We start from the raw sequence: 18,356 nt of genomic DNA, 5'->3' as shown, positions 1-18,356 counted from the left end.
CAGTAGCAAAACTTATGCTCCAAATATATTTCTGTTTTCTTGCTAGCTCTCAATTGGTTTACAGAGTCCATGTTTCCATGAAAGATAGAAATCTAAGTTTATAACCATTTACTCAGGAATAAATACAAGGCTATATTATTCTCTTTATATATCTCTAAATATTTAATTTATGGTGCTCAATACCTCTTATTTCTCTTCCTTGTAATGCACTATTGATAGTTTATTTATACCTAACTTGAAGGCATTTAAGTTACAGACAATTTTCCTTGGATTACTTCAGTAATGGAGAAAAGATTCTGAAAACAATTGATGAGAGAAAATCAATTTTTCTTATCATTTAAAAGGCTCATGAAAATAGTCACTATGGAAAGAAGACATGAGTCCATGGAACATCAAAAGATCAGAAGAGAGGTCTTGAGCTGAGACTCTTAGTCTGAAATTTGGAAATTTGACATAAATTTTAACCCTCATTTGATAACTTCCTTATAAATTATGAGGTTTATTTTAGATTACATAGTCCTTGGATTTTTAAATTTTTGCATAATTCTCTGTGGTATTTCCTTTCTTTTTTTCTTCCTTCTTACCTTCCTCTCTGTCTTCTTCCCACACTTCATTGTCACATTCTCTCTTTTTTCTTCTTTCCTTCCTCCCTCCTTCTCTCCCTCCCTCTCTCCCTTCCTCTCTCCCTCCCTGTCTCTCTCCCTCTCTCCCTCTCCCTCTCTCTCTCTCCCTCCCTCTCTCCCTCCCTCTCTCCCTCCCTCTCTCCCTCCCTCTCTCCCTCCCTCTCTCCCTCCTTCTCTCCCTTTCTTCTGTATCTGTATCTCCTTTTTAAATGTTTTTTCTCCTCTTTCTTCTTTTCCTGCCATTGTTTTCCATTGTTTTGAGTGACAGTGTGACATGTGAAAAGAAAGGAGATAACAGAAAACTCTCTTGGCTTTTCTACACCAAAATATTACTAAGAAGTGGGGAAAGTAATACATTCTATTAAAAAATAGAACTGAGAACAATAATTGGTAAATAGATTGCTTAAATATTCTAGGTAGTTCTGAGTAAACCCATAAATCTGTATGAGTTTAAATTTAAATTTTTTAAAATTTTAACATTTGCTTGAGGATATCGTTATATAGTTATATATGAATAAAACAGAAAAATGTGTAGTTGAAAATAATCATTAGCCACTGTATTTACAATTATATGAAATAATTTAGAAAACAATTTCAAGTAAAACAATTAAAAGCTAAGATTTTGTGTATAACATATGTGCAACTAGATTTTCAGAGCCTTGAGGTTACTGCTCTTTGTAACCTCTATACATATCACAGGGTGTAGCATATAACAACTGCTCAGTTAATATTTGCTTAAGAAGTACATGGATGCACAGAAGTACATATATATGAACAGTTGAAAACAAAATGCAAAAAATAAATATTCACTTAATTTTGAATTTACTGGACAATAAATATTTGTAATTCTATTTCTTTGTTTTTGCATAAAATATTGAATAAATTATCTTGTAATATTTTGAACACTGTAATTCCAATATATCTTTATATAATAAATTACTAATATGACTTCGCTTTTAAACATTTTTCTAGAAATGCAGTAATGTCTACTTGAGATTTTATAACAAAAATATTTTATTCTAGTATATGTGAATTAAGTATGTCAATATGCATAATTTACACAGTTTAAGAGTCAATGGGGAGGAGTGTTTACAGAGTTAGGATGCAGCATAAGATAACCGGAAATAGCACAAGTTTTGGGTTCTAGGATATGATTTTACATACTGGAGTTGTTATTTTAACATTGTATAGTAGGCAGGGTGTGGTGCCTCATATCTGTAATCTCAACATCTTGGGAGGCTGCGGTAGGAGAATCACTTGAGGTCAAGCATTCAAGAACAGCATGGGCAACAAAGCAAGACACCATCACTACAAAAAAATAAATAAAATTAGCCAGGTGTGGTGATTCACATATGTAGTCCTAGCTACTGGAGAGGCTGAGACAGGAGGATTTCTTAATCCTAGGAGTTCAAGGTTACAGTGAGCTATGATTTCCACTGCACAGCCTGAGCAACAGAATGAGAACCTGCATCTTAAAAATGTGGTAAGTGCTAACAACTTCACCTCTTTGGGTCTCGTCAGTTACTTCCCATAGTTGATATGAAGAATATTTGAGAGACATGTCTATTTCTGACATAAAGTATGCCTTAAAATTTTTACAAATCTGAAATGGGGGTATCCATTGGAAAAAAAAAAATTCTCGTTCTCAGAAAGGGTAAACAGTGCATTAATCATATAGAAGTTCATTTATTCTCATGTTGACAAATTGTGCTTTACTTGATAAAACGACACCTACAATCATATCTATGTCATTTGTGCCAAATTAATTTAAAATAAACACAAAGGGTGTAAAAAATACTGAAGAGTGGTTCTGAATCTTGGCAGTATATTAACACCATCTGTGAACTCTTTAAACATCCCTTGAGGCCTCACCTGATATCAAATAAGTCAGTGGTTTTAAAAGATCTCCCACGTGATTCTAACATGTAGCCAAAGTTCAGAATCCTTGCACTAAAAAGTCTATGTATCTGAACTCGTTGATGCTACTTTAGAATCTAGCTTGTGAAAATCTGGATTGATTGCTAGAACACATTAATTTATTCATTAAAAGTGTGTTTGTTAACCACTACATGCTAAACGCAATAGGCAGTACAGAGAATGCATACAATAAAATGCCTAAGAAGAGTTTGCATTATATAAGGCAACCTGATGAGGCAGGAACCTAATAAATAATTGCCATATAATATGATACATCTTACGCTAGGGCTTTTTAGCAAAGTTCTACGGTAGCTCAAAGAAATGATGTCCAGTCTTTCAAGGGAATTGAGCAGTGTTTCACTGGAGTTAATCTTGAAAGGTAAACATGGATTCATTAGAGGAAAAAAAGGAGATTAATATTAAATGTCTTTCAAAATGATAAAGAGTCATGATAAAAGGGAAAAAGGGGAATTAGAGATTCATGAGAACTTCTGTTCTTTCTGAATATTCTGAAGATATTCATTCCAACATAAGGCTTATAAAGCCCAGTGTTTCCTAGTTCCTGGGACTTGAATTATCAGGTTCAATTTGATGATAGGACTCATTTAAGTTGAATGATGACTGGATCTAAAGTGCTTACTAAATTATTATAAGCTAATAACTAACATTGTATGTTTGCTATTAGCAAGGCACTGTTCTAATGGCTTAGCAGGAGTTAACAGTTAATACTAACAATGGCTTTATGAAGTAGTTGTCTTTCTCTCTACTTATGAATAAATAAACTACGGTACAGAAAACTTAAATAGTCAATACACAACTAGTAAGCAACACAGCCAAGTGTCAAATCCATGCAGATTGGCTTCAGAAATCATGCTTTTACTCATGTGCTACAGAGTGTGTTAAATGCTCACCATGTACCAAGCTCTGCACTTTGCAAGTGTAACTAATTTAATCTTCACAACTAACTTATGGAACTAGCATTTTTCCCCCATTTTACAGATAAAAACGCTAAGAAAGAGAACTGAACGATTTACCTCTTCAACAAGCACATTGGCTCTTAGTCTATCCATCAATGTTTCTGATAGATCTGTGTGTCTAGCCCAGCTCAACATTCTTACTGAATCTTAAAGAAGTATAAAAAGCAAACATATAGTAACATAAAGAAGCACTCACCTCACCAATTTTCAGAATTCTGGCTTTCATTGCTTACTACATGATTTAAAATACTTACTGGCTTTAGCTCAATGAATTGCTTCTAGGAAATGTAACACTGAAAAACAACATAAATCTCCCAAATCACTAGAGTTACAGTGTGCTAAACATAACATTAGATTTCAGGTGGCTTAGAATCCTCAAGACTAAATGCATTATAAATAGTTGCAACAGCTATATCTAAGCCATTAAGGGCATAATTGTCTCTTATATATATAGTGAAACATTCCCAGGAATTCTATTAAGCAATGAGTCTGAGGTTCTGTTAGGAAGGATAAAAACTTCTGTATACCCTTACTTGTTCATTTACATGCAGTTTAGAATGCTGCTGCTGCTGCCATTTTACTTAACCTATTTTTTATTGTAAGTGAAAAATTTTACTATCTTTGCCAAAAATATTGATGAAGAATTACAACAAGACCTGGTCTCATAATTTAAATATATTTACAAAGAGATGAGCTCTACTAGACTAGAAAGTAGTTTTCAAATTTACAAGTATCTTAAAAAGTAGACTTTATGTCCCAGGCTATGTTTAGTGTATTGGCCATGCTAATGTGGGATGTAAATAATTGGAAATTAAAATAAACTAATCCTCATTCCCATCATCATCATCATCATCATCATCATCACCAAATGCCCTGTATCTGCCACATTTCAAGGACTGTATAATTGCTTCACATCTATTATTGTTTATCTTAGCAGCAATCTCTACATAGGTACTATTATTCACATTTTAAAGAAAGAAAACAAGAAATTTCCTATCAACACAAAAATAGAATTTAGAGAGGGATTTTATTTTGTTAAGTATGACCCTTTCTAGTAATCCAACACCATTATTCAAATTCTTGCCAACACATCACATTGTACTGGAACAAGAGAGTCATATTGTGAGGAAATGTGAGGAAAAAAAGGAACACGATTTGCTGAGACTTTATAGCACTTTTGATTTCCAGAGTGACTTTATGTATAACAAAGATAATTAGATATTTTTTACATTACCTTTTTGATTTTTCCATTTCCAGATAAGGAAAGAAGGTTCCAAGGTTCAGTAGGTTGTCCAAGTCCCCTACTCAAGAAAGAGCCAAAATTCAGTTTCCAAATGCAATCTGTTAGGACAGAAATCCCATGGACATTCTGCTACACCCTTGGATGAGTGTTCTATGTCTTCACCTGGGGTATAAGGGAAGTCCTTTGCCCTTTGTGATGAGACAGTTAAACATACACACACACACACACACACATTATATTTTGTGCACACAGAGTGAAGATGAATATCTCTGTGTTTGCCATACATGTGCCAAGAGTCTGCTTGGACAGAGGATTTCGTCTTGGAAAACACTGTCTAAAGGAGTTGTAGTTCCAAAGCACTAAAGGGCTAAAGACTTTTCTTACTGTATTTTTTACCAAGTATCATAACAAAAATTAATTCACAGGGTTACATTTCTAGGTCTGTCCTCCGTGAAGAATAGAAAGATGAATAAACATGGATTCATAAATAACAACTTGAGTTAAATTTCCATGGTTTGTCTAGATCTTAAATTGAAGCTTTATATAAGAGTGCATAATATAAAAAAGCTTCCTATTTTTGCTATAAAATCCTTGCTGAAGATATCGAGTTTTTAGGGACCATGTATATAAGGGTCTATATTATAGTACTATCATTTAGTAACAGCAGCAATAATAAAATTCTTTCTATGAACAGACTAAATTTCTTATATAATGATATAACTAAATATTTTCTGGTAAACCACTTTAGTCAATATGATAGGAGTATTTGTCATTTCCTTTTTCTGCATGGTTTTCGTTTTCCATTCTTAATAACATATATAATTGCCTCATTCACATCTAGAAAGTTGGCAGATTAAATTTAGTAAATAAAATTAGATAAAATTACCCTCATTTGGGAGTTGAACAAGCTGAGATATACTTAAGGTTTGTCAAGCTCTACTTCATTTACCCCGATGTCTTTTCAGTTTCTAAAGCTTGGCAAATGTTGTTCTGCCTCAGAGCTTCCACATATTGTTCCCTCTGCCTGTAAACCCCCTTAATTTTCTTCCCACTCTTTAATCAGCCACCCCTTGTTGATCACACCTCTTAACTCAAACAGAAATAGAGACATGTCACATATTTTGCATAATATACTTTTTAGGTCTTGATTTAATATTTCTGTCTTAGAATTATTTTTAATGTCCAATCAAAACAAGATACCAGTTCCCCTCCTCATGCCCTGTTATTCTTTATAACTGTACCTTGTTCTTCATTGTGTTTCCCAAAAATTGTGACCCATTAGTTAATTTATTAATGTATTCCTTACTTTAAGCCTCACAAGGACAGGAGATGAATTCTATTTCATACATCATTGCATCCCCAACACCTAGCCATTCCTGGTACATGATAGTTTAATAAGTATTTAATAAATGGCATGAATGAATAAATTTAAACATATATGCACTCACACACATATGTAATAACTTTAAGTTTTTTAAGGCCAAGCAAGTATATATTAATATTTTGTATATCATTCTATTATAGTGCTTTGTACAGTAACTGGCAAAAAATAATAGCAATAATAGATGTTTAATGAGTTCATTAAATTAATAAAAACATTCAGAAATTTTTAAGCCACTTGTAATCTTTTATTTAATGAGCTCAGATAACCACATACTTGCAAAACATTTAGAATTTTTATAACCCCCTTGAAGTCTAGAGCATGAGCTAGCTAAGTCTGAGAATCACAAGAGCAAAAACAATGTAAGAGGTGGGTAAGTGTGCCCATATTAGGAAAAGGTGCTGTCACTCAGTAGTCTTTCAGACCTCCTGCAAACATTCACATGATTTACCATCAGTGTTGCCAACTTGTACAATGAAGGGTAGCGTATAACAGCTATACCTCTATTATCATAAATATTCATTTAAATATTCTAAATATTTATTGAGAGGACTTAGGTTTTTACTCAGTGAAACCAGAAGTTACTGGAGGGATTTGATTTAAGATAAATTCTTTAAAAGATCACTCTGGATGCTGTGCTGAATATAGCCTGTACTAGTTTGGAATTTATCCCTGTAAGGCAGGTAAAAGTTGATAGTTGATGGATTCAACATGGTCTCTCTGAAGGTGGTTAGAAGTGGTAAGATTCTAGGATATATTTTAAAGGCAGAGCTAACAGTATTTCATGACAAATTATCACATATAAGAAAGGACAGAAATGGAGATTTCAAGTTTTAAGCTTTATGAATTCTGAGAATGAATGAGTTTTCCAGTCCTTTTTTTCTACTGTTCTACATAAGAATTGAAATATTTTGTTCATTAATAGCTCATCCTAAGGCAAAAGTTATACCTTTGAGCAATTTATAATCAGAACTTACTATTGGGATGTAAAATATTGTTTCTATATTCCTTTTAATTTTAGTTTTGCCTAATTCAGCACTTTACAATTAGGAGATGAAGCTATATTTTAAAATGTCACTGAGCAATTTTAAGATTATATAACAATGTTTTCCTTCTCATCTGAAAATTTTACTATTGCTCAACATGGAGAATGTCCTTCACATTTTAGCCTTTAGAACATAGGAAGTCGATATGTATTGGTAAGCAGGTATTACATTTATGGAGTGCTTTGTCATTTTTTTGACATGCTTTGACATGTCATGTCATCCCACTCTTGTCATAGAACTGGGAGACAGGTGAGAAGGAAATATGTGTAGGAAATTGAAGAGTTTAAGTGACTGAATGGCCAACATGGTAACTCCTTCTTTCCCATTCACTAATGTATTTTGATCCAGCTCCAACTGATGGAGAAAAACTGGGAGCTTGGAGTGCCCCATGCTCACTGAAAGCTAAATGTCTCATACAATGACCCAAATTTGACCTTATCTTTATTGTTAATGCCTCAGAATTGGATAAACAAATCACTTTATTCCTCGGACTTAATCACATCACCAGAATCATCTAGTCATGTTACCCTCCATTTTCTTGCGAACTCACAAAAAAATACAAAAAAAAAAAAAAAAAATTTTGTATTTCCTCACCTATGCCATCTTTCTATTTTCTCATCTATGCCATCTTTCTTGTTTTCTTGTTTTTTTTGTTTTTTGTTTTTTTTTTTTTTTTGAGACGGAGTCTCGCTCTGTTACCTAGGCTGGAGTGCAGTGCAGTGGCGTGATCTCGACTCACTGCAAGCTCCACCTCCTTGGTTCACGTGATTCTCCTGCCTCAGCCTCCCGAGTAGCTGGGACTACAGGCACCCGCCACCACGCCCGGCTAATTTTTTGTATTTTTAGTAGAGACGGTTTCACCGTGTTAGCCAGGATAGTCTTGATCTCCTGACGTAATGATCCGCCCGCCTCGGCCTCCCAAAGTGCTGGGATTACAGGGGTCAGCCACTGCGCCCTGCCACTTATTTTTTGTATGTTTGTTTGTTTAATTAAGGAAGCTCACTCACAGCTTTCCTGGCCTCTCTCCAAAGACTAAAACTTGTTTTGTGAATTGCAATCAAAGAAATACAAAAAGTAACAATGATCTCATCAGTAGACATGAAAATGCAAGAAGAAAGATGCCGTTGTAAAACTCAACAAGGTGTGGTGGTAGATAGATCTCTTTCTTTTTCTTGTTGTTAAATCCTGAAGCTATCAAACAATAACTTACCTTATTGACAAGGGTCTGGTGGAAAATCTAATGAGCATTAGTAATGAATGCATCAGCAATAAGCCCCTTGACTTTAGTGCACTCATCTTTTAATCTTTGACCCAGCTGCTGCAAGCACCTGGTTCCCAAAATTCAGTTAGGAAAATACAATGGAAATAATAATAATAATAATAATAATAATAATAATAATACTGCAATGTCTTTCTTTTCTTTAAGCCATGCAAGTAATTTATACCAATTCCTTTTCAGAGGCAGAAATGAAGTCTGTTTTTGTATTTAAAGATAATCTCAGCATATCTGACAATCCTGGGCAGTTATGGGGGTGGTGAAGGAAGGGAAGCAAAGTCGTTTGAGAAAGTAAAGACATTAAGACATTCAACTGCCAACGAAGAATAAATTTTAACGGATGTAGGAAGAATCGTTTGTAAGAAGTGCAGACAAATGCAAAATGGTATTATTAATAAGTAACATCATTAGAGGCCGTTCTTTCTAACCACTCACACCTCTGAATCATCACGGGGTTCCCTGACTTCCTAGCTCTCTCTACCCTCCAGCAGTGACGCCCCTTCTCCCAATCATTGTCAGGGATTTAAGTGCCATAGTCAAAGAGAACCTTATTATCTACCTGCTCCCCCAGCTTCTCTCTGAGTGACACACCACCCACGCCTCCCCCGCACAGCTTTCCTCCTCCCATGGCTCTCAGAAGGAATGTGAGGAGCAGGAGAGGGAGCCCAAGGCTACACTCGCCTGAACCCCAAAAAGACGAGGCTTTAAGACCCTTATTCACCCACTGAGTCTATGCCCTGGCGGTTCTGCCAACCCCCGCCGCGCGCTGCGGGAGTATAAGCCAGTCCTGCGCTGCGCTTCCAGCTGCGTCTGCCCGAGCGCGGCACGTGCTCCCGGCGCTGGCGCGAGAGAGCGAGCGCCACCGCCGCGGGCCCCGCAGCCGTTCTGCCTGCTGTCACCGCTGCCTCCATCGCCGACACTAGCGCTCCAGCTGCAGCCAAGGCCGCTACGAGAGCGCAGGAAGCCCTCGAGGAGCGGCTGCCTGGGGGCGCAAGGCTCAGGGCGCGCACCTGGTAAGCACAGCGCCTTTTTCTTTCTCTTAGCTGTAGTTACCACGGATATAGGATACCGCTGTAGCCCCTCCCCCAGTGCAGGGATGGAGAGCGATCAGGCGAGGGGCGGGAGCTGGGGCTAAAAAGACCCAGGAGGGCAGGTGGTGGGCAGGTGGAGGACTGGTGGAGCCAGGAACGCTAGGAGGTCCTGCAAGTTTAGAAAAGTCACCCTGCAAGGACGTGTGCTGTGTGAATCAGACATAAATTTAAGTCAGGAGCCTGGGCTACCGCGGCATCGCTCCAATGGGAGGTTTATGAAGATCATTTTGCTTTTATTTGCATAAGTGAGGGATTTAAGTGGGCTTGTTTCCATAGAAAACGAACTAAAAAAAAATCAGAGGAGGAAAAAATAAAGATCCGAGCCAAAGGATACGTTTGGATCTCTCTCTCTCTTTCTGTGTGTGTGTGTGTGTGTGTGTGTGTGTGTCTGTCATACCGATACATGTGCACGAAAGGCATGGATTTAGGAAGGGAGAGGGGCTCCTCTATCTTTGAGCCCATTAGGTGTTTGGGGGAGCTAATAAGAGCAGTTGCTGGTGCTTCACCCCAAAAAGAGGCAGAGAAGAAGGGACCCGATTGGGTGTAAATGTCAGTGTTCCATTTCTAAAAGGACTACAGTACTAGGAGGGAGAGGTTTTCTAGAACTGTGGGTCATGTAAAGATGGTACACCTGCAACTCTGGACCTATAAACTCAAGTTCATATACTCCCAGTGGAGCCGGGAAGACATGTTTACTCTTCGTGCCTGTATGGAACTTTGGCAGAGGATAATCACACACACACACACACACACACACACACACAGAGAGAGAGAGAGAGAGAGAGAGAGAGAGAATGAAATAATGAAATAAATGAATAGAGGGAAGAGAAGGGAGCTGAATATGACTGAATAGGCTGAGTGGGGTAGTAGAAAGAACAAGAACAGGGTGATCGGGTTTGGCATCACTGCGTTCATTCAGTTCTACCCTAGGTAGTTCCTGGACTAATCTCTAGAAAAACATGACCTTGAACAAGCCCCTTAACCTTCATGTACTCAGTTTCTCTACTGAACAATGTAGAGGATATTCTGCATTTGGGGACATGAAGGTCCCATGCAGTAGTGTTGATGTATGTGTTTGAAGATCTGCATACTAAGAAGTAAGAACGCTCATAAAATATGGATAAAGGAAGCTTCAGGGGATTCTTCCTCAAAGTACTAAAGGCAGTTGGCAAGATCCTGACTGTGCTGTCAGGATAATGCATGCTGAGAGGTCTCTGGAAATGACTGAGGAAAATCCGACCTCCAGCCTGCAGCTCAGTGAACTTGGAGTTCTGAGAGCTGTTTAGAAATGTTCAGATCCAGTCTAAAGTCATACGCTATTTTTAAGGTTAGCGTTGAGGAAGAAGGTTTGGTGGCAAGGAAAATAAGTGCCAATCCAGTTTAAAGGTTAGGTGGTCAGGGCAGCAAAAAGAAGGTTTTAAAGTAAAACATAAATGCAATGTAATCTGGGCAGAGGGGTTAGGAAGAAGAAGATAATGGATATTCCTCCTGAGACAAGGATGTCTATACTCCTAGGAGTCAACTGGGACTTACCATGTCCTTGACACTCCTTCCACCTGTCTGAGGAAGGCACAGGTGCCCTTTCTCACTCAATACAGGCTTATTCTTAGAATTTAGGGATCTGTATCCCAGGTGCTGAGATATGACGGTAAACATGTGAAAACTAAGTCCTGGGAGTGCCTCCAACTCCCTTGCCATGTGAGCATCTGTTTGCAGAGCTGGTCTACCCATCCAGATTCACCCAGGAGTCTGTGTTCCTAAAGGAACTCACTGTGCCACTTGGTGGCACCAAAAAGTTGCGCAAAGAACTCTGTTCTCTATAAATACAAACTACCACCCCTCCCTCCTCCGCTCTCTCCCCTTCCCCCCTTCCCCCCTTTCTCAGTAGCGGGGAGATTGCTGCACACGCCGCCCTCAGCTCGGCTGTTCTGCGCACGCTGAGCGGAGGGGATGAGCTTGAGATCATCTTGGGGGGGAAGCCGGGGACTGGAGAGGCCGGCTCTGCCCCGCTGATCCCTGTGGCCCAACTTTTCGGGGGGCTAGCTAGACCGAGTCTCACTGCTCGCTGCGCAGCCAACAGGGGGGTAAGCTTGCTAAGTGTCTGTGTGCCCAAATGTTCCCTGGCCAGAGAAGGATTTAGGATCTATAAGCTTGCTGAGTAGCTCATAGTTTTATTGGGGGAGGGGGACGCGGGTGGAGCGGGGGTGGCCAAAGCTGACAAGATTCAAGTCTACTCCATTTGCGAACAGCCTTAATTAAACCTGTTGGGGAAAAAGGCGCGAGCAATGGGGTGAAGGAGGGAAGAGCTGCAAGGGTTGAAAAGGGGATTCTGCATGCCTTCGCATCCGAGTTCCCGCTCTCTAAGGCCAGGTGCGCGTGGTTTCGAATGCAGAGTGTGCTCCCGCGAACCACCCGAGGGCTCGGAATTGTGAGAAGCAAAGGTGGAGAGGGAAAGAGGACAGAGAATTGCTTTTCAATAGATCGGTTAGCGGTCGCATCCTGGCGCCCGCTGCAGGAAGAGGGGGGACAGCGGGTGGTGCTGAAAGCACATCTCTCTCACTCAGGCTTTATTGCCTCTCTTTGAACACCAGCCTGAGCCCTCCCGCTCTTTCCTCTTCCATGAATTTGTCTTTCCCCTCGAACACAAAGCCAGCTAGTTATCCCACGGCGGGAGCATGATCAGCATGCCAACGAGGAAGCCCAGGCTACAGCGACTTAGGGAAGAAAACCCAGGGCAGGCCCTTGAGTGTGGAGGCTAGCCGGTGACCCGAGCCTAACATGCATTAGGACCTCTCCAGGGAAGTGACAGGTCCACCTGGAAGGCTCTTTCACCTGGTACTTGAATTTACAGCTGCCTTCATTTCCCTTCAGAGGAGTTGCTGTGTGGAAGGGAAATTTAGGAAAGGATAACAAGCGCTTGTGCTTATTTAGACACAATCTTGATGCTGCCTTAGTTGGACTGTAACATCGAGTAACCAGGCAGATAGGTTCTCCAACACTTTACTTTTCAATAAGCAATTGATACAGACCAGTGAAAAGGCAGCTTCTCCTTTTCACCTTCTTCTCCGTTCACTACATGGTATTTCATTGTTCAGAGTTTCTCAGAACAAAGCTAGAGCTAATTTGTGTCTCTAATGCTGGGCACTGGCCATTTGAAGCAGCCAAAGGTGCATTGACCAGGACTACGTGCAGCCCTTCCTCCAGTGGGACATAAGCAGGGGTTTTCTGTGGAAGCCGTAGTTGCATGACATTCTACTGTCAGCTATGGAGCGTTCAGGTATGCTACCTATTGTTAGGTGTGCTTTTTGCTGTTTTCTTTATGGAGTGCAGGGAGTTTTCTCCTTTAATTTCTCAGTTCCGTCAGTGTAATTACACATGTAAGAATCCATTGTGACTATTTCTGTCCTTTATGCATGTTTATTTCTATTTAAAAAGGCCATTGGTTTGGGACTTGAAAATACTGCATCCTGAACTCATTGGGTTAGTAGTATGTACCCCATCAATTTCCAGCCTTCTCCCCGTGAAACCTCGTCAGCACTCTGGACAGATCTTTCAAGCTTTCTTAGGAAAAAAATATACATAGCACTTCCTAAATGTCAGCTTCTCTTAAGAGAAAAAGCTTTCCCTAGTCATTTACACTCCACATGACAAAATATACAATCTAGATATTTTAATTGCACCCCCTAGAGGTTTGTGCTATCACATGGGAATGTTTTGGCTGTGGGCTATACACTCACAAAAAGCCCAAACTCTTCAATGTTCACTTATGAAAGAATATGTCGAGATTATTTGGGAGAGGAAGATGGTATTTGAATAATCCAAGTTTTTCACTTTACTTCCATAGGTAGACACAGACCTTTACTATCACTTTATAGTATACCTTATGGACATGATGACAAACACCCAGGGGGAAATTGAAAAATTCACTCATATCTATTTTATCCAAGCAGCACAAACTATCTAGACTTTGGGAATACTTGATTAACTACATACCATTTTTAGTTTGGGTTCTGATCATTAATGTTGTTGTGTTTCATGATAAAATGACTTATATCATTAAAGATGCTCACTTTTGTGACTAAAGCATTTTAATAATTCTACTTTTCTTATTTCTTTCCAAAACTCATTTAATATTTTATAGGAGTCTTACTATATTGTCTTTTACAGAATGATAATTTTAGTTAGAGAAACTAAATTAAGTGTCAATGAAAGGTAGGTGATACTACAAGTAGAAAATGTAAGATGAGGTTAATCATTAAAAATATTTTTTTGTATACCAATTTTATCCCAGGTTTTCTATCCTCATGGGATGAAGACAGAGCTACATCCAAATATTTTAACTTACACATACTTATTATATTATATATATGTACATGTGAGGTATTTTTATGTATATGTCTATAGATAGATCATGTATGAACCAACTTTATAAAATATTAGATACTACCTTTATATATGTTGATATATATATGTTATATGATAAAGCTGATTTGGTTTGTATCACGGTTGGATATATTGAAGATGTATTATTACAAAGCAGGAGGATTCTACAGTTTAGAAATATGTGTTATATTCATATTCAGAGAAATATTAATTCTACTCCTGATGCATCATTTAGTTGTCATTTTAGTCAGTGAATGAAGCTTAGGAGAACATAAGAAGACAGGAACATGAAAAGAAATATTTTTAATGTATGATGTATTTATATAACCCAAGAAAAGAAACTTCAATTTTGATGTTTGAATTTTCAATTATTTGTAAATCAGATAATATCTTGGTATTCCTTTATCTTAGTTGTTTAAAATGTGTTTCTAAAAAGCATTAAGGCATAGGCTTGCTTTCATTTCCTTTAAATCCATAGAAAGGAGATGAAAATCTATATTTTACCAGTCCAAATCATATTTTAACTATATATAACTTTTGTCAAAAGGGCCACCAGGCAAAAATCTTGGTGCAGACTCATCCCTGCTCTAATAACTACTATTTATTAAGCACATCAGGCATGATGCTAAGCACTAGGTATGTTATTTTATTTAATTATCATATCAACAATATAAGGCATTATTTGTTTTTCCTTTTCTGTTATAAAAACTAAGCTTTTTATTCTATTGTCAAAAAACAGTGCGTAGTTTATGCAGTGTTCTCTGTGGGTCAGACACTTTATTTGTGCAATTAATTATACTCATTCAGTAACATGTACTGCTATAACTCATCCCCCATTTTGAAAATAAGAAAACATATTTCATTCATATATATGTGTGTGTGTATATGTATATATGTATCTTTTACCATATATGTAAAAAGAGAGAAATAATGGGAACATATATACATATATATGCAGAAGAGAGAGATTTGATTTGTTTGGCACTAAAACTTACCCTGTTTCCATTGTATTGAGCTGCATTACTCTGTGATGTGGCTAAACACTAAACATCATGGGATTATTTTATTGTGGTTGCCAGTGAGTTGTGGTATGATTGGAAGTACAGGTCCTGGCTTCAAATTGCCTGAGTTTTAATCTCAGCTTTGTGGCTTACTACTTATGTGACCTTAGGCAAGTTACTTAAATTTATGTACCTCAGTTTCATTATTTTCAAATTGGGGGATGGATTATAGCAGTACATGGCATCGAGTGAATATGATGAATTAATTGCACAAATTAAAAAAAAAAAATAGGTGCAGAAAACCACCATGGCAGACATAGACATATGTAACAAACCTGCATGTTCTGCACATGTACCCTACATTTTTAGAAGAAATAAAGAGAAAAATAAATTAAATTAAAAAATAAAGTATCTGACCCATAGTGAACAGAGCATAAACTATCCTACCCAAGCCTTTGGATGTCCAGTTTTCTGCATTTCCTGTGTTATTACATTTAGTGTTCAACTAGCCTATGGATTGTGTTTTATTTTTATTTTATGACTTTAATGATAAAATGTAATACTGAAATAGATTAAATAACTTGTCCAATGTCCCATGGTACAAACAAAGGTGACAGAGCAGGTATATAAATCTAGGATCATCTGATTTCCAAACTTTTACTCTTATGATACTGACCTACAGCTTAGACACATATATCAATTTTTTTGAATTCTACTAATTTTGAGTCGGCAGCCCTTCCTCTACAAGGGAATGTGCAAATATTTATTTTTCTCATATATTCAAGAATATTTAAAAATGTGCAAATGCTTGAAGATAATCAAAAATCAAAATGATACATAATTGCTATCTCAAATATCTCCTTTTTTAGTCAGACTGTAGAAGAAGTGTAAAGGAAAGACATATGCAAAAATATATTTTATGCATATATGATTTTTATTGGTCTTGCAAATATATCAGATTCAAGAAAAACTCTCTAATGATTAGCTGTTCACAATAATTCTGGTTCAGGTCATGGGTTTTAAAATTTTGAGTGTAAATGTTCTGAGGAAAATGAAAACTTGTAATCACAATGATAATAGTGAGCACTTTAATAATGCAGCCTTCTTACAGTCATTATATTTTACAGAAGAATGATAAAAATACCTTTTAAAAAATGATTTGTCTAAATGCATAGTAATGTAGAATTATTCAAAGATATAGAAACAAATAATACACTATTATATCATTTGTTTAAAAATAAGTAAAATTTTAAAAATCAATGTGTAAATTACTTTATAAAGTTATCATTGTCTTGTTAAATTTATAATGAACTTTGCATTTCATATCAAAAGCAGCCTTTGAGTTTGGGAAGTATATTGTAGGATACTCTCCTCACATTCATTTCTTGTAATTTGTGATACTTAGAACTATGCATATTTAATGTAAGGCAATATAAACCTTGACTCTTACAGTTTAAATTTATCTTTCTCAAATTGAAATTTCTACCTTTTAAACAAGATAATACAGACAAATAACTACATAAACATTGAATAAGGAAGCCTATTTCAACCTTCTCTCCTTAGCATTATTTGGAAGTTTCAGGTAGAGGCTTTGTAAGACTGATGTGTCCTGATGATTGGCTCTTAGTTATGCTTTTCTTTCATGATTATGTCAACCTTGCCAGGATAACTTTAATGTAAATTAGTGTTTTTCAACTGGAACTGACTTTACATACAGGAGACATTTGCTAATATCTGAGGACATATTTGTTTATCAGAGCTGGCGGGGGGATGGCATTGTCATCTAGTGAATAGAAACCAGGGGTGCTGCTAAACAACCAACAGTGCACAAAAAACATCCACCCACAACAAAAGATTATCCAGTCCAAAATGTCAATAGTGCTTGGGTTGAGAAACTCTTATCTAAATGATGCTAGGAAACAGAGTTTCCAATATTTACTTGATTTGTTTGTATGCTTTCTGATGAATTTCTGGACATTACATAAGAATTTAATGGAAAGCAGGATCTCCAAAATGCTTTGCAACCAATGCATAAGGTTTGAATAATCAATTCATTTGTTTTTTGGGGGAGATCTCATGATTTGTTTATAAGTATGGGCTTTGGAGCCAAATGTAGTTAGATTCATGTCCTGATTCTGCCATTTATTATAGGTTTGATACTTTGGATAAGATTCTTGACCTCTAAACTTCAATTTCTAGAGGTAGTAACATAGGTAGTAAATATACCTACCTTACAGGGTTATTGTGAGACTTACATCAAATAATTATTATACATTATTTAGCAGAAAGAAGGCACTTGATAAATATTATCTGTTAATACATAAGTGGAAATCAAGTTATAGAAAGGTAAAATCACAGTCTCAAGCATTTGATGATAGGTAATATATAGAATAATGCTTTACAGTCTTCAGAGGTATACCCTTAATAACGAGAAATCAGCTGAAGGCTACAGGATGGGTAAAAGTGTAAAATCCCTGCTTTATAATTAAATTGACACTAGTTAACTGTGGATTGCATCATTTTTATTGCTTTGCTGCAGAAGGCTGTTCCAGGTCTTCATAGACTACTAAACCACTTGTTTAAATGATTTACAGTGATTTAGTGAGTTTTTTTCTACTGCCAGAACTTTTTAATTAATGGATAAAATTACAGATTTCATCTTTGTACAATAGTGTTTTATGGCCCTTTTTTTTGTTGAGGGGGTTTCAGTTAAAATGTGGCCTATGCTTTGTGGGGCTAAACAGTGGATGCTGCATTTTCTTGTTTACAAAGTCACAAATGTGTGATTGAGATAGTAATGACAATAGAACTTTGCTTAGACTACAGGGTTCTCTGTATCATTGCACCTCAGAATATCTCTTATCTATGGTATGCACTTATTTTCAGAAAAATATATCAGATGCGTTGATGGCATTTGCAATATTGACACCCCTGACTGTTTGTGATGAGGCCACTGAACAGGCAGAAGAAATCATTTTAGTGTTGAATCCTGAGCTGTGTGATTTGCTTGTGTGGAGATTAAGTTATATAAGAGACATCTGTGCCAGAAAGATGGTCAGTATTTTAGAAGATTGTTGAAAATAAAGGACAATGTGAGCTGTGAATCTGATTATATGGTAGATTGCAATTTATGGCAAAGTTTACCTATCAATATCTCTTTTTCATATTCATTTAGGATATAACATTAGAGTGTGTGGTTACCTGATGCAAAATACTTTTATATGTATTTAAAATATGTCTATTGTTTTCTATACTGTGCTAGTAATTAATTTACTATGCTAAGGACCCAGAAAAATAACACTGAATAAAGCATACTTCTGAAAATAAGTTGAGCTAATATACTGTATAATCAAACTATTAATACATTTACCCACCTTTTAGTGAATTAAATGTCACCATATTATTAGATTGTAGATCA

At 36.9% G+C, this 18,356-nt stretch overlaps 1 protein-coding gene across 4 annotated transcripts in view; it reads left to right on the top strand.

Annotated features, from left to right (window-relative positions):
* Positions 1-9,269: 9,269 nt before the first annotated feature.
* Positions 9,270-18,356, top strand: part of GRM5 (glutamate metabotropic receptor 5) — a 564,924-nt gene continuing 555,837 nt past the window's right edge. For 2 of the 4 annotated variants that reach the window (XM_008020463.3, XM_008020459.3), the window contains exon 1: positions 9,270-9,476. The gene's annotated coding sequence lies outside the window, so the exon portion shown is untranslated. Of the gene's footprint in view, positions 9,477-11,451; positions 11,639-18,356 lie in introns of those variants that run through there. The other 2 variants (XM_008020464.3, XM_008020460.3) reach the window with 1 other exon arrangement.

Source organism: Chlorocebus sabaeus, chromosome 1, assembly GCF_047675955.1.
Source record: "Chlorocebus sabaeus isolate Y175 chromosome 1, mChlSab1.0.hap1, whole genome shotgun sequence".
In the NCBI taxonomy this organism is placed as follows: domain Eukaryota; kingdom Metazoa; phylum Chordata; class Mammalia; order Primates; family Cercopithecidae; genus Chlorocebus; species Chlorocebus sabaeus.
Note: the sequence above shows the minus strand (reverse complement) of the source record. Positions and strands in the feature narration are given on the sequence as shown.